The following is a 12,580-nucleotide window of genomic DNA, read 5'->3' on the forward strand; positions in this document are numbered from 1 at the left end:
CTGATACTCTTTTTTTTTTTTTCCCAGATGTTTATTTTTGAGATGGGGGGGGGGTGTGTGGGTGTGGGTGGGGGAGGGAGAGGGAAGGAGAAGGGAAAGGGCAGAGAGAGAGGGAGACAGAGAATCCCAAGCAGGCTCAGCCATGTGGGGCTCGAATTCATGAACTGTGAGATCGTGACCTGAGCTGAAATTAACCCACTGAGCCACTCAGGCGCTCCTGGTCTTTGATATTCTAAGTTTTTTTGGGGTTTTGCACAGCACTCTGAATATAAGAGTGGTTTACACCTGCCTTAGTGTAGCTGTTTTTTCCTAGCCTGAAACTCCTACTTTTTTTTTTCAGGGTGACGATTACTAAATACTACACACTCCATTCACCCAAACAAGCTTCCTTAAATATGATGTATCATTGGCTAGCACTTCATGGCATAGAGAATATTGGTTTTGATGAATCTGAATTTGCTGGATAACATAGTGGTCATGGCGAGCCATCTGGTGATTGATCTTCAGGTACCAGATTTCCAGGTCCATATGAAGGAAGCCTCTGAGGTACAGACATGGTAGGGCTAGAGCTCCTTGAATCAAAAGTATGGCTTAACCTGAGAACCTGAGGCAGGGGACCAGAATATTCAAAAATAGGTGCTTCACCTCTTGTCCACAGAATGAACTTGGCCAATTCACTTGACCTTACTAAGCTTCGGCTTCCTTATATATAAAATGGGGATAATCTGTTCATTTGTTCATCAAATATTTATTAAGTATGCACTGTTCTGGGAGATGAATAAGAGGGACAAAATCCCTGTCCTCTTGGAGCTTGCCGTTTAGTGGATCTAAACTGCAACCATTTATTGAGAGGAGCAATAAATAATTAAATATATAGAAAGTCAGGAAGAAGTAAAGGCTATGAAGCAAATTAAAGCAGGGCAAGGTGAAAAATAAAGTCTTAAAAAAAAAAGCGGGGGGCGCCTGGCTGGCTCCGTTGGTGGAGCATGTGACTCTTGATCTTGGGGTTGTGAGTTTGAACCCCATGTTGGGTGTAGAGATTACTTAAAAAGAAACTCTTTTTAAAAATCAGGATGGGGCGCCTGGGTGGCTCAGTCGGTTGAGCATCCGACTTCGGCTCAGGTCATGATCTCACAGTTCGTGAGTTCGAGCCCCGCATCGGGCTCTGTGCTGACAGCTCAGAGCCTGGAGTCTGCTTCCGATTCTGTGACTCCCTCTCTCTCTGCCCCTCCCCTGCTCATGCTCTGTCTCTCTCTCTGTCTCAAAAATAAATAAAACATTAAAAAAATTTTTTAAAAATCAGGGCAAGGGTGTGTGGGTGGAGGCTGGTTTATATAGGGTAGTCAGGTAGTCCTCAAGTGGTTCACTTAGGATGTTTAAGACAGATAATTCATGTAATGTGCTCAGCTCAGTGTTGACAACAATTGAGAGCTTAACAAACATAGTATTATGTCAGCCCGCTCTACACCTCTCAGTCCATATTTTAGTCTCCAAATAGCACTAATAATTAACGCTTATGTAGATCTTACAATGAGCTGGGCATTATTCTAAGCCCTTTACATATTTTAACTGATTTAATTCTTATAATAACTCTTATGAGGTAGGAACTATGATTATCCCCTTTTATGGGGTTAGAAACTGACACATAGAAGTCCAAACAATGAGGGAGGGCTGGAGGCTGAGAATTGAACCCAGCAGGTGTCTGTTTCTAGAGGCTGAGCTGGGATGGGAGGGGCCTGTGATCAGATACCAGGAGACAGTGAAGCTGGCATAGGAAGGTTCTGATGTCAGATTGCCCAGCTTCTTATCCTGGCAGGTCTAAGCCTCTCTGCTTCCGTTTCTTCATCTCTAAAATGGGAATACCAGAACCTATCTTACCATCTAGGGACTGTGCTTAAAACATGAGCCTTCATTCTACTCTGTGGGGTCCCAGCCTGTTCAGACACCAGCCTGGCAGGGAGTGTGAAGGGTCAAGCGGCCTCTGAAACTTGAAACTTCCGAAGGGAAATAAAGCCACATCAGGCAATTGTCAGAGCAACCCTAAGTTCAGCTGGAGCCCAGATCTCGGAAGCTAGGTTTTTATGATTTTGAGGGTGCCAGGGTGGAATTAGGAGACCCTTAAATGCAAAAGACAGGTGAAATCTTGGCATGGCCACAACATTCGGCGTCCGTTTCAGGCCTTACACAGCTGTCAGGAGAGGTGAAGCTTCCACGAATGTCAGGTTTGGAATGGCGCCTAGAGATCATCGAATTAGTAGATGGGTAAACTGAGCCCCAGAAAAGCTGAGTGACTTACCCAAGGTCATGAGGTGCGTTAGTAGGCAGTCAGCTGCTGCAGCCTGACAGCAGCCTCGGCTTTTCCTTGAGGCTTTCAAATCTCGGACTCTTACCTGGGCCTCCTCCGGGCGGAAAGGGCCTCACCTCGGTCCCGGTCACTACCTACCTCATTCCCCACGTGGGTGCTGCAGGAGCCAGGAACACCGGGACGCCAGAGCGAGTTCGATTTGCGCTTGCGCACACGCGGCCAGCTCCTTGCCTTTTCCCCCCTCTTTTTCTTCCCCTCCCCTGCCCTTACCGGCCTTGAGGAGGGGGGAAACTAGAGGAGCCAAGAACTTGGCCTCAGCCAATGGGCTGACGGGCCGCGGGCCCGGCCCCCTCCCTCCCTCAGTTGCCGACCAATAGAAATTTACTACAATGTTGTGGCGAACAGAGGGGGAGGGGCGCGCGCGGGCTGGCTGGCTGCGGGCCGGGCGGCCTCGCCTCACGGAGGGAAGGCGGGAGGGCGCGCGCCGGGGCCGCCTGCTCGTTCACTCGCTCGCTCGCTCCCTCCCTCCGCCGGTGGGTTAGTCAGTCAGTCAGTCCGCCAGCAGCCGGCGGGCCCGCGAGCCGCAGAGGGCCCGAGTCTCGGCGCCAGCGCCTTCTCCTGCTATTGTTCGTCGGGCGGCTGCAGCGGCGGGCTCGGGAGCCCGGGCCCCCGGGCCACCGGTGAGGCGAGGCGGCGGCGGCGCGAGAGCGGGGTTGGGGGGCGCGGAACCGTCCCCGAGGGGACGGTCCGGGCGGCCGCGGCGGCGCCGCAGCCTCTTTGTCTGCAGCCCCCCGCAGGCCCCGGGCCGGGGGCGCGGGCTCCGGGGCCTCCGCGCGCCAGAGGCTGAGGGGCTGGAGCCCAGACGCGGCCGGCCTGAGGAGAAGGAGGCGGGGGCTGCGCGGAGGGAGCGTTGCAAAGTTGGGCTTGGGGTCCGTTTTTGACGAGGTCTGCCAATCACTGTCCGCGGGCAGGAGCCTTGGAAGGAAACCAAATGGAGGAGGATTGCGGGTTCCGGGTGGTGAAGGTGTTGGGTGCAGCCGCAGAGCAGTTTCTTCGTGACGGGGTGGCTGGGCTGTCTGGAGAAGTCTGGCACGATCTGAGGGCTGGAGGGAGCCCCGCGAGGACTGGGAGACCTTCCGGCCGGAGACACCCGCCTCGTTCAAAGAATCCCCCGACCCCGGGGGGCTCTGCCGCGCTCGCTCCCCGTAGTCTTCGCGGTTCCCAGGGAACCAAAGGGTTAAATCTATTCTCTCAGCATCGTGACCTCCTTTTTCAGTTCCTGCATCTGTCGACTTGGAAATATTTCCTCCTGCTTGCTGGGCTGCTTCTACCTGTGGGGAGGCTGGATGTAGGCTCGCCCTCCGAGCTGCACCACCCGGCGATTGTTCCGGGTGGGGGGCCTGCCCGACCGGGTTCCTCGTCCCCAGGAACCGGCGTTCTCTGGAGAGAAAGTGATCTCACGTGCAGCAAATTGCTGACGGATTCGTTTCTGGCCACATGATAGCCACTGTCATCCTGTTGTTCCCCTAACTGTGCCCTACCAGAAATGTCTAGTCTGTGGGGACTTGTCGTTTTTGGCATGTACTGCTGATTAGGAGATAGGGGTATGTGTGTGTGTGTGTGCGTGTCTGTGTGTGTTTTAAGAGATGCTGAGCCTTTTTTTAGTAGTCTGGGTGATTTCACAGCTGCTATTTTGTTCTTGCTGTTTTTAGGGAAAATTGCAAGAAATGGTTATGTCTTGTGTCTTGGATTTTATTATAGAGAGATTTATGCTCCTCTTGAGGATATACTATATATGCTGTTACTCACTACTGTTTTCTGTATTCTCAATCCTGGCAAAAAATTTAGTTTGCTTATGCTTTTAATCAAGCAGATTATTATAGTCCCCCTTACTTTTCATGGGAACTTGATGTACTCTTCATTCCCCTTTTCTGTAAATTGGAAACATCGTAAGTTCTTTGCCAGCTGTACAATTTTTGGCTTTGTAAAATAGTTTCTTGGGGTGTTATAATCCACGTAGAGTACATAGCGGTGCTGGCAGTCAGTACTCAATAAATGACAGATAAAAAAGTGGATACAACTGAACATCAGATTGCTTGGCATCAAGGTACAAATTCAGAGTGCTTTCTACAAGAAAGTTATAATTAAAGTAAAGAGCAGGAGTTATTCATATCTCTGGGGAAGCCAAAGTAGGGTATATCTTTGCCACTGTTAAAAGTGAGCTCACCGACAGACCCAAGCTCAGCGTGCTAGCCTTCTGATTTCTCTCTCTTCTACACTTTCTTCCCTTCTATAATTGAATTCAGGCTTAGAAATAATGTTTTTAATTTTTAGGCCTTGCCAAAATTCTCCCAACATTTATACCAGTGTTTTATACCAAATATCTCATAGATAAGTCCCCAATCTACCTTTCCACCTTTATTCTCCTTATTACTTGTATTTTTCAACCAAGAAGAACTGTTCAGTAATAAACTCGTGCTTTCCCTTTGGCCATGCGGTTCCATCTATGCTTGTCATATATATTCTTCCTGACTGTTTTCAAAGTCTTTTACCTTAAACATGCTCCATATCTTAGTAATTTGAAGTATGGGGGAAAAGTTCCATATATGGAAGGAACTTGATGGAGTTTTCTTTAACTGGTGTTTGTTAAAAGGATTTAGGTCCTAAGTGTCCCATTGATATGTGCAGCCCTTACTAGTAAATAGATGATGGCCGATGATGGACTGGGAAAACTACTTAGGCTTCCATTCTACTCAGAGCTAAGAACTCTGCCAGTTGGTAAGTTTAAGTTTAATGCTTGGAAATTCTGGCTGTCAGCAAATAGACTAAGCTACTATAAATAGACTAAGCTAATCTAAGCTAATAGACCCATCTTTTAGGTAGGTCTCTGCTTGCTTTATGCATCTCTCTCTTCTCTTTCTTGGTGGTCTAAGGGTCAGCATTTCCTTAATGTTTGTTAAGCACTTAAATCATAATTGTGGTGGTCAAGTAGAAGATATGTTGAACAAACCTATTTTTTAAAGTAGGCTTATCCTCAAAATAAAATATGAAATAACATAATATAACAATTTATATGATGTTAGCAAAATAATACACAAATTTTCCTCTTTGCATATTTAAAAGTGCTTTCATCTTATCCCTTTTTTTCCCTTATGAAACACTTCTAAGCTAATATCTAAATTAACAAATGATTTTAAATGATTCCTGTCTCCTCTGAAAAAAATGGTTGTGGTATTTGTTGAGGTATGAACTATATATTTTTTCCTGTTATTCTCTTTTGTCGGGTTTGTGCCCTACACTTAAAGTTCACCAGTGTGATGTTTTCTCTTGTGCAGCTTGAGTTTAACATTTTTGGAAATTACAGAGCTAGCCTTCTATCCCATTCTTCAGTTTTTATGGTCTTAATTTTAAACAAATTCATAATAATATGAGACATGGTGTGCTTATAGTGTTTACTGCCTACTTTTGCTAAGAAAGCTTCACAGTTAAGTCCATCAGAAGTGTTGCCTAAAAGTCACAGGATTCTTGAATTCTCTGCAGGTACTTTGATATGTGTACCCATAGATCGTAATTTAAAATATATGGTCTAGGGACACCTGGGTGGCTCACTTGGTTAGGCTCAGGTCACGATCTCATGGTTCATGGGTTTGAGCCCCGCGTTGGGCTCTGTGTTGACAGCTCAGAGCCTGAAGCCTGCTTCAGATTCTGTGTCTCCCTCTCTCTCTCTCTGGCCCTCCCCTGCTGGTGCACGTACTTTGTCTCTCTGCTCAAAAATAAATGAATAAACATTAAAAAATGTATCTAAATAAGACATAGGTCTATAATTTGTGATGTGAGTGATAGGGCTTGCATATATTGTTTTCTGAATGTCCAAATCCAATTTAATATTGGTGATCTGATTTTATAACTTTGGTGTATCAGTGGCCATGGCCGCCGAATTTTGTTCTGAAATCAAGAGGAGCATACGGTTAGGCCACAATCTGTTTCCCTGTTACCTAAGAAGCTGTCCAGCCCAAGTGCTGCCAGTGTATTTTTCCAAGAGCCTTATCAAATTTGTGATTGGTCACATGGCAAATTCAGATTCAGATTCATCTCTACTTCTAAAGAACTTATTTTTTCCTCTATTGCTTGAGAATGGAATCACCTTATTTTGTGAGCTAAGCAATAATTTTAAGAGCTTTTTTCTAATGACATCTTTGCTTTTTTCTCAAACACTCCCAATGATGAAACTTAAAAACATTTAAAAGAGGTCTCTGAATTTATCAGGTTTGGGTCTTATTTATGTAGAGAATCTAGAATTATTAGAAGGTAATTTATTCATAATATTTAAAATAGTATTTAGTTCGCGAAAAGCCAGATTCCAAATATATTTGTTAATTTTTGCTTTTTATTTAAGTTTGTTGAAAGTATGTCATTATGTCCTTTTTATGAGTGGATTTATGATATGTTCAGTAAAATGCAGTATAACAAATAATCTGTTGTACACACTGGGTTAAATTAGTATTTTGATTTACTCTGCGGCCAAAAAATGAATACACAGTGAGAAAGATTAAAGAAGCTATAGCAATGAACAGTATTTAGAAACTGGAGGCGTTAGAAAGGAGAACTTTGATATTTTATTTTGAGTACTGATCTTATTTAGAATTAGCTGCCTCACTGACGCTACTTCACATGTTGGTTTTAGGAAAGTTTAATGAGAGAATCTGACTATGATGAAAGTCTGTTTGTACTTATTTTTGTTAATTATTTTTGCTAAATGGGATTGTATTCACCTTGAAGTATTTGAAAATAAACTGGGTAGCTCTTTGGACTTTAAAGAAAAGCAAAATCCCAATATAGTGTGTGGCCAGTGCAATTCAATGAATGACTTGGAGACACTTTAATATACCCTACCCCCTAATCTTTATCAGCATCCTTCAAAGTTGCCCTAAGTAAATATGCTATCCCTAAAAGTCCCCTATATATGAAAATTCCAGAGCCATTCTGGCATCATGTTTATTTTATTATTTATTATTTTGTTATTGCACTTATTAAGACCAGTTCTCATATTGCAGTTATCTCTTAATTATCTCCAGAATAAATCCATATGGATTAAACTGTGATTGTTTATGACTCTCTCCCTTTCATGGCTGAGGGTTCTTTGGGTCACTGCCACCAAATTAATCTAGGCCCTCTTCTATCATTCTCAACTCTTGGGGAAATCTCTGTAGAAATTAAAATTGTTTCTGAGCTGTGTGGAGTGGAGCCTTGGGTAGGGTTAAAGTAATCTTGGCAGAGTGGGTAGGAAAAGGCAAGATTATCTGATGGAATAGATAGGAACAATGACTATTTATGTTGGTAAATAAGATTGGAAGAAGCAGTAGAAGCAGCAGCTCTATTAATATTATCTAATTCTATTCTATATTCAATGTTTCTGTAACATTCTATTATCTAATAATACTATCTATTAATAGGGACAGGAACACCTGTTTCTTTTTGGAAGTAGTTGGAAATACTAAGATAAAATAGCGTATAATGTCTACTCTTGAAGTTGAAGTTAATTTTGATTTATAAATGCAGACTGCCTGTTTCTTGCACCTTCCATCGTCTACAAAAAGTGTCCTTATCCAGGGGTGCCTGGGTGGCTCAGTCAGTTGGGCGTCCAACTTCGGCTCAGGTCATGATCTCATAGTTGGTGAGTTTGAGTCCCGTGTCGGGCTCTGTGCTGACAGCTCAGACACTGGAGCCTGCTTCGGATTCTGTGTCTCCCCCTCTGCCCCTCTCCTGCTCACAATCTGTCTATCTCCAAAAAATAAATACACATTAAAAAAAATTAAAATATAGAAAGTGTCCTTATCTAAACCGACTTTTTTTTTTCAACTTTTTATTTTATTTTTGGGACAGAGAGAGACAGAGCATGAACGGGGGAGGGGCAGAGAGAGAGGGAGACACAGAATCGGAAACAGGCTCCAGGCTCTGAGCCATCAGCCCAGAGCCTGACGCGGGGCTCGAACTCACGAACCGCGAGATCGTGACCTGGCTGAAGTCGGACGCTTAACCGACTGCGCCACCCAGGCGCCCCTAAACCGACTTTTGGTAGGCTCTCTATACGTCTGAATTGTGGACTGGATACAACATAGAGGTTGAGATACTTTCTACATTAATATTCATACAGAAAACTTTTATATTCTATTTTGATAATATCTGTATTGTCATAAAAAATTATAAAAGTTTTGAATAATTCTCAGTGATTTAACAGCATTAAAGCATAGAGTTATTTTGGGGTGCCCGGGTGGCTCATTTGGTTGAATGTTGGACTCTTGGTTTCCGCTAGGGTCGTGATCTCACAGTTTTGTGGGTTCGAGCCCCACGTCAGACTCTGGGCTGCTGGTGCAGAGTCTGTTTGGGATTCTCTTTCTCTGTGCCCCTCTCCCGCTAGTGCTCTCTCCATCTCTCTTAAAATAAATAAATAAACAAAAAAAAGAAAGCATAGGGTTATTTTGAATTGGTTAAATTTAAGCCTGTGAGCCACAAGTGAAATAGAAATGCATACTTTGGGTAATTTATGAATATATATAGTACTATGTCAAGGTTGAGTTGTGATTGCTATTCAGCTACTACTTAATGCTGATATAAATTAAATAACTCTATTGGAATCATTTTATTTTTTTATTTTTTATTTTTCTAAAAAATTTAAAGTTTATTTATTATTCTTGAGAGATAGAGACAGAGCATGAGCAGGAGAGGGGCAGAGAGAGGAGGAGACACAGAATCTGAAGCAAGCTCCAGGCTCTGAGCTGTCAGCACAGAGCCAGATGCGGGGCTTGAACTCACCAACTGCGAGATCATGACCTGAGACGAAGCCGGACGCTTAACTGACTGAGCCACCCAGGCACCCCTATTAGAATCATTTTAACGCAATGAGAGCTTAACAGTAATCTTTGAGTATATTATCTTATAAAGAATTGCCATTAAAATTTTTTTTAATGTTGATTTACTTTTGAGGGAGAGAGAGAGGCAGAGTATGAGTAGCGGAGGGCAGAGAGAGAGGGAGGCGCAAAATCTGAAGCAGGCTCCAGGCTCTGAGCTGTCAGCGTAGAGCCCCACATGGAGCTCGAATTTCGATGGCCAGATCATGACCTGAGCCAAAGTGGGACACTTAACCATCTGAGCTACCCAGGCGCCCCAAGAATTGCCATTTTAATTTGTATGTCAAGTATTTTTTTAATGTTTGTTTATTTATTTTGAGAGAGAGAGAATCCTAAGCAGGCTCCAAACTCAGCGTTAGAACTTGACAGGGGCTGGACTTGATCTGACGACTGAGAGTTCCTGACCTGAGCCAATATCAAGAGTTGGATGCTTAACTGGCTGAGCCACCCAGATGCCCTTATCAAGTATTTTAATTTACCAATATGAACTTCTATGTATATTCAAGTGAGAAGTTTTTTACTTTAATAATACACTTGGCACAGGTTGTTGAATTTCATGTTTCCCTCTAATTTTGACCATATAGACACAGGCAGAACTGTCAAGAGCTCCAACAATTTAAGCCCTCAAATTTTACCTGCCAACTATTTCAGTATGCAATAGGGACTCATGGAAGGGATCTTAAAAGTGAAGGCCCTCCCCCCCCCCCCAACTTGCCATTTCTTGCCCTTTTATCAATTTTTTTAATGATTCAGAGAATTGACAGTGTTGCTAACTTACTACCTGTGAGTCCTGATAATCTTGATGGTATTATGTAATTATATAAACCTTTTGCATGGTGTCATATGATGTTGTATATATGCCCTCCCACATGTGTGTCTTTAGAGTAATTTCTTTCCATCTGCTGTTGGAAATGAGCTCTTTGTGAGGTTATTTTTAAATCTTCAAGCTTTCTGGCATCCTCAACTCTTGAAATAACATAGTTGCTTTTGAAGGCAAGAAAATCCACATAGTGTAGTTAGTGTTTTTTTCCAGTGAAAATGTAAATAGCATTTTATTTTAAAAATTATGTCCTGTGTTCTAAACAGGCAAACATGTATTTTATTTTTAGATGGTCTCCAGATAATTTTGTTAAAATGTAGGAAATAATCAGTTGGTTGTTGCCAAGTAGATAAAATAAAGGAGATGTACTTAATGGAAGGGATGCCAAGAATAAGAAACCTGTTAGAAGAAAGAGGTTTCAAAGATATTTTATTCTCTGAAGGCTTATTGGTATCCTTTTCTAAACTTGTGCAGCGTTTATTTGTTATGTATCAGATTTGTTGTGTTTTGTTTTATATTGTATATAAAACTGCTATTCCCCAATGAGATTGCCAGCTTCTGAGGGACAGAGTGTCAGTATCCTGTCATTTCATCCTCATCACCTCAAACACAGATATTGCATAGTACAGTAGCTAGAGACATAACATAGGGGACACACTAGACGTATAGAGGTGTAGTGAGAATGTGAATTCCCAGGGTAATTAAGATTTAAGACTTGGGTTGTAATTCTGACTGCTATTGATTGCCTTTCTGTGTGTGTGTGTGTGTGTGTGTGTGTGTGTGTGTGTGTGTGTGTGATATTTTCTTGGAAAGTAAGTTACAGATATCATGACCCTTTACTCCTAAACACTTTGGTATGCATAGCCTAGGAATAAAGATATTATCCTACATAATTATGCTATTATTATACCTAAGAAAATTAACAATCTTTCTATAATATCAACGAATATCAAATCCAATGTCATCTTCTTAGCAAGATTCATCCAATGATTCCTTTTTTCCAGATGCTATTTTTGTTGACTTATTCTTGCTAGTTGTATTGTCTCTAATATGACCATAATGAACACTGCTTAACAAGAAATATTCAGTAATTAAGTACTCCCTTTGATGTTTTATGTAATTGAAAAGACTAGCATTGAGGTGAATGATTGCAATAATCATAACATCATCTATAAATAAATATACTATAGAATATATCAGGTGGCCAAAGGGCAAGGTGTTTCTGTTTTGTTTGGTTTTTAGACTTTTCTTATGCCTACGGTGGTAGGCAGGCTCTAAGATGGCGCCAGTGATTTCTGCCTCCTGGTATTCATGCCCTTGTGTAATCTCTTCCTCTTGAATGTGGCCTGGACCTGGTGACTTAACTTCTAATGAATAGAATATAGCACAAGTGGTGGGATGTCACCTCCAAAATTAGGTTGAGAAAGGCTTTGGCTTTTGTCTTGGGACCTCTCATCTTGGGCACTTTCTGGCTCTCTTCCTGTCATTTGGATCACCAGCTGCCATATCCTAAGATGTACAGGCAGCCTGTAGAGAAGCCCACATGGTGAGAAACCAAGTCTGTCAGCAACAATGTAAGTGAGCTTGGAAGCAGATGTTCCTTTTTTTTTTTTAAAGGGAACTTTAAAAAAAATGTTTATTTATTTATTTTGAGAGACTGAGAGTGAGAGAGCCAGGGAGGGGCAGAAAAAAGGAGAGAGAATCCAAGCAGGCTCCTGAGCTGAAATCAAGAGTCGGATGCTTAACAGGATGGTTAACTGATTGAGCCACCCAGGCGCCCCTGGAGGCAGATCTTCTGAGGCCTGATAACAGCCATGTGAGTGAGCTTGGAAGCAGATTCTTCAGGCGGGAGTTGAGCCTTGAGAGGAATGCAAACATGGTTGACACTTGACTGCAGTGTCGTGAGAGACCCTGAGCCAAAGGCACCTAGCTAAGCCGTGCTTGGATTCTTGATCCATATAAACTAAAATAATAAATGTTTGTTGTTTTGGGGCACCTGGATGGCTCTCTCTCTCTCTGTTAAGTGTCCAACTTCAGCTTAGGCCGTGGTCTCATGGTTCATGAGTTCGAACCCTGAATCAGTTTCTTCTGCTGTCAGCACAGAGCACCCTTCAGATCCTCTGTTCCCCTCTCTCTCTGCCCCTCCCCCACTTTTGTGTGTGAGCTCGCGCTTTCTTTTTTTTTTCAACGTTTATTTATTTTTGGGACAGAGAGAGACAGAGCATGAACGGGGGAGGGGCAGAGAGAGAGGGAGACACAGAATCGGAAACAGGCTCCAGGCTCTGAGCCGTCAGCCCAGAGCCTGATGCGGGGCTCGAACTCACGGACCGCGAGATCGTGAACTGGCTGAAGTCGGACGCTTAACCGACTGCGCCACCCAGGCGCCCCATCGCGCTTTCTTAAAAATACACATTTAAAAATAAATAAAAGTTTGTTGTTTTAAGCCACCAAGTTTTGGGGGTAATTTTTTTTTAAGATTTTATTTTTAAGTAATCTTTACAACCAATGTGGAGCTTGAACTCATAATCCCAAGATCAAGAGCCACAT

General features: G+C 43.0%; 1 protein-coding gene across 4 annotated transcripts in view; it reads left to right on the plus strand.

The window, feature by feature from the left end:
• EPB41 (erythrocyte membrane protein band 4.1) overlaps positions 1–12,580 on the plus strand; it is a 199,626-nt gene that overhangs the window by 17,317 nt on the left and 169,729 nt on the right. Inside the window, exon 1 of one of the 4 annotated variants that reach the window (XM_053210132.1) lies at positions 2,852–2,985. The exons of the other annotated variants lie outside the window; for them this stretch is intronic. The gene's annotated coding sequence lies outside the window, so the exon portion shown is untranslated. Of the gene's footprint in view, positions 1–2,851; positions 2,986–12,580 lie in introns of those variants that run through there. 4 annotated transcript variants of the gene reach the window in all.

The sequence above is a fragment of the Acinonyx jubatus genome, chromosome C1 (genome assembly GCF_027475565.1).
Source record: "Acinonyx jubatus isolate Ajub_Pintada_27869175 chromosome C1, VMU_Ajub_asm_v1.0, whole genome shotgun sequence".
Taxonomy (NCBI): Eukaryota; Metazoa; Chordata; class Mammalia; order Carnivora; family Felidae; genus Acinonyx; species Acinonyx jubatus.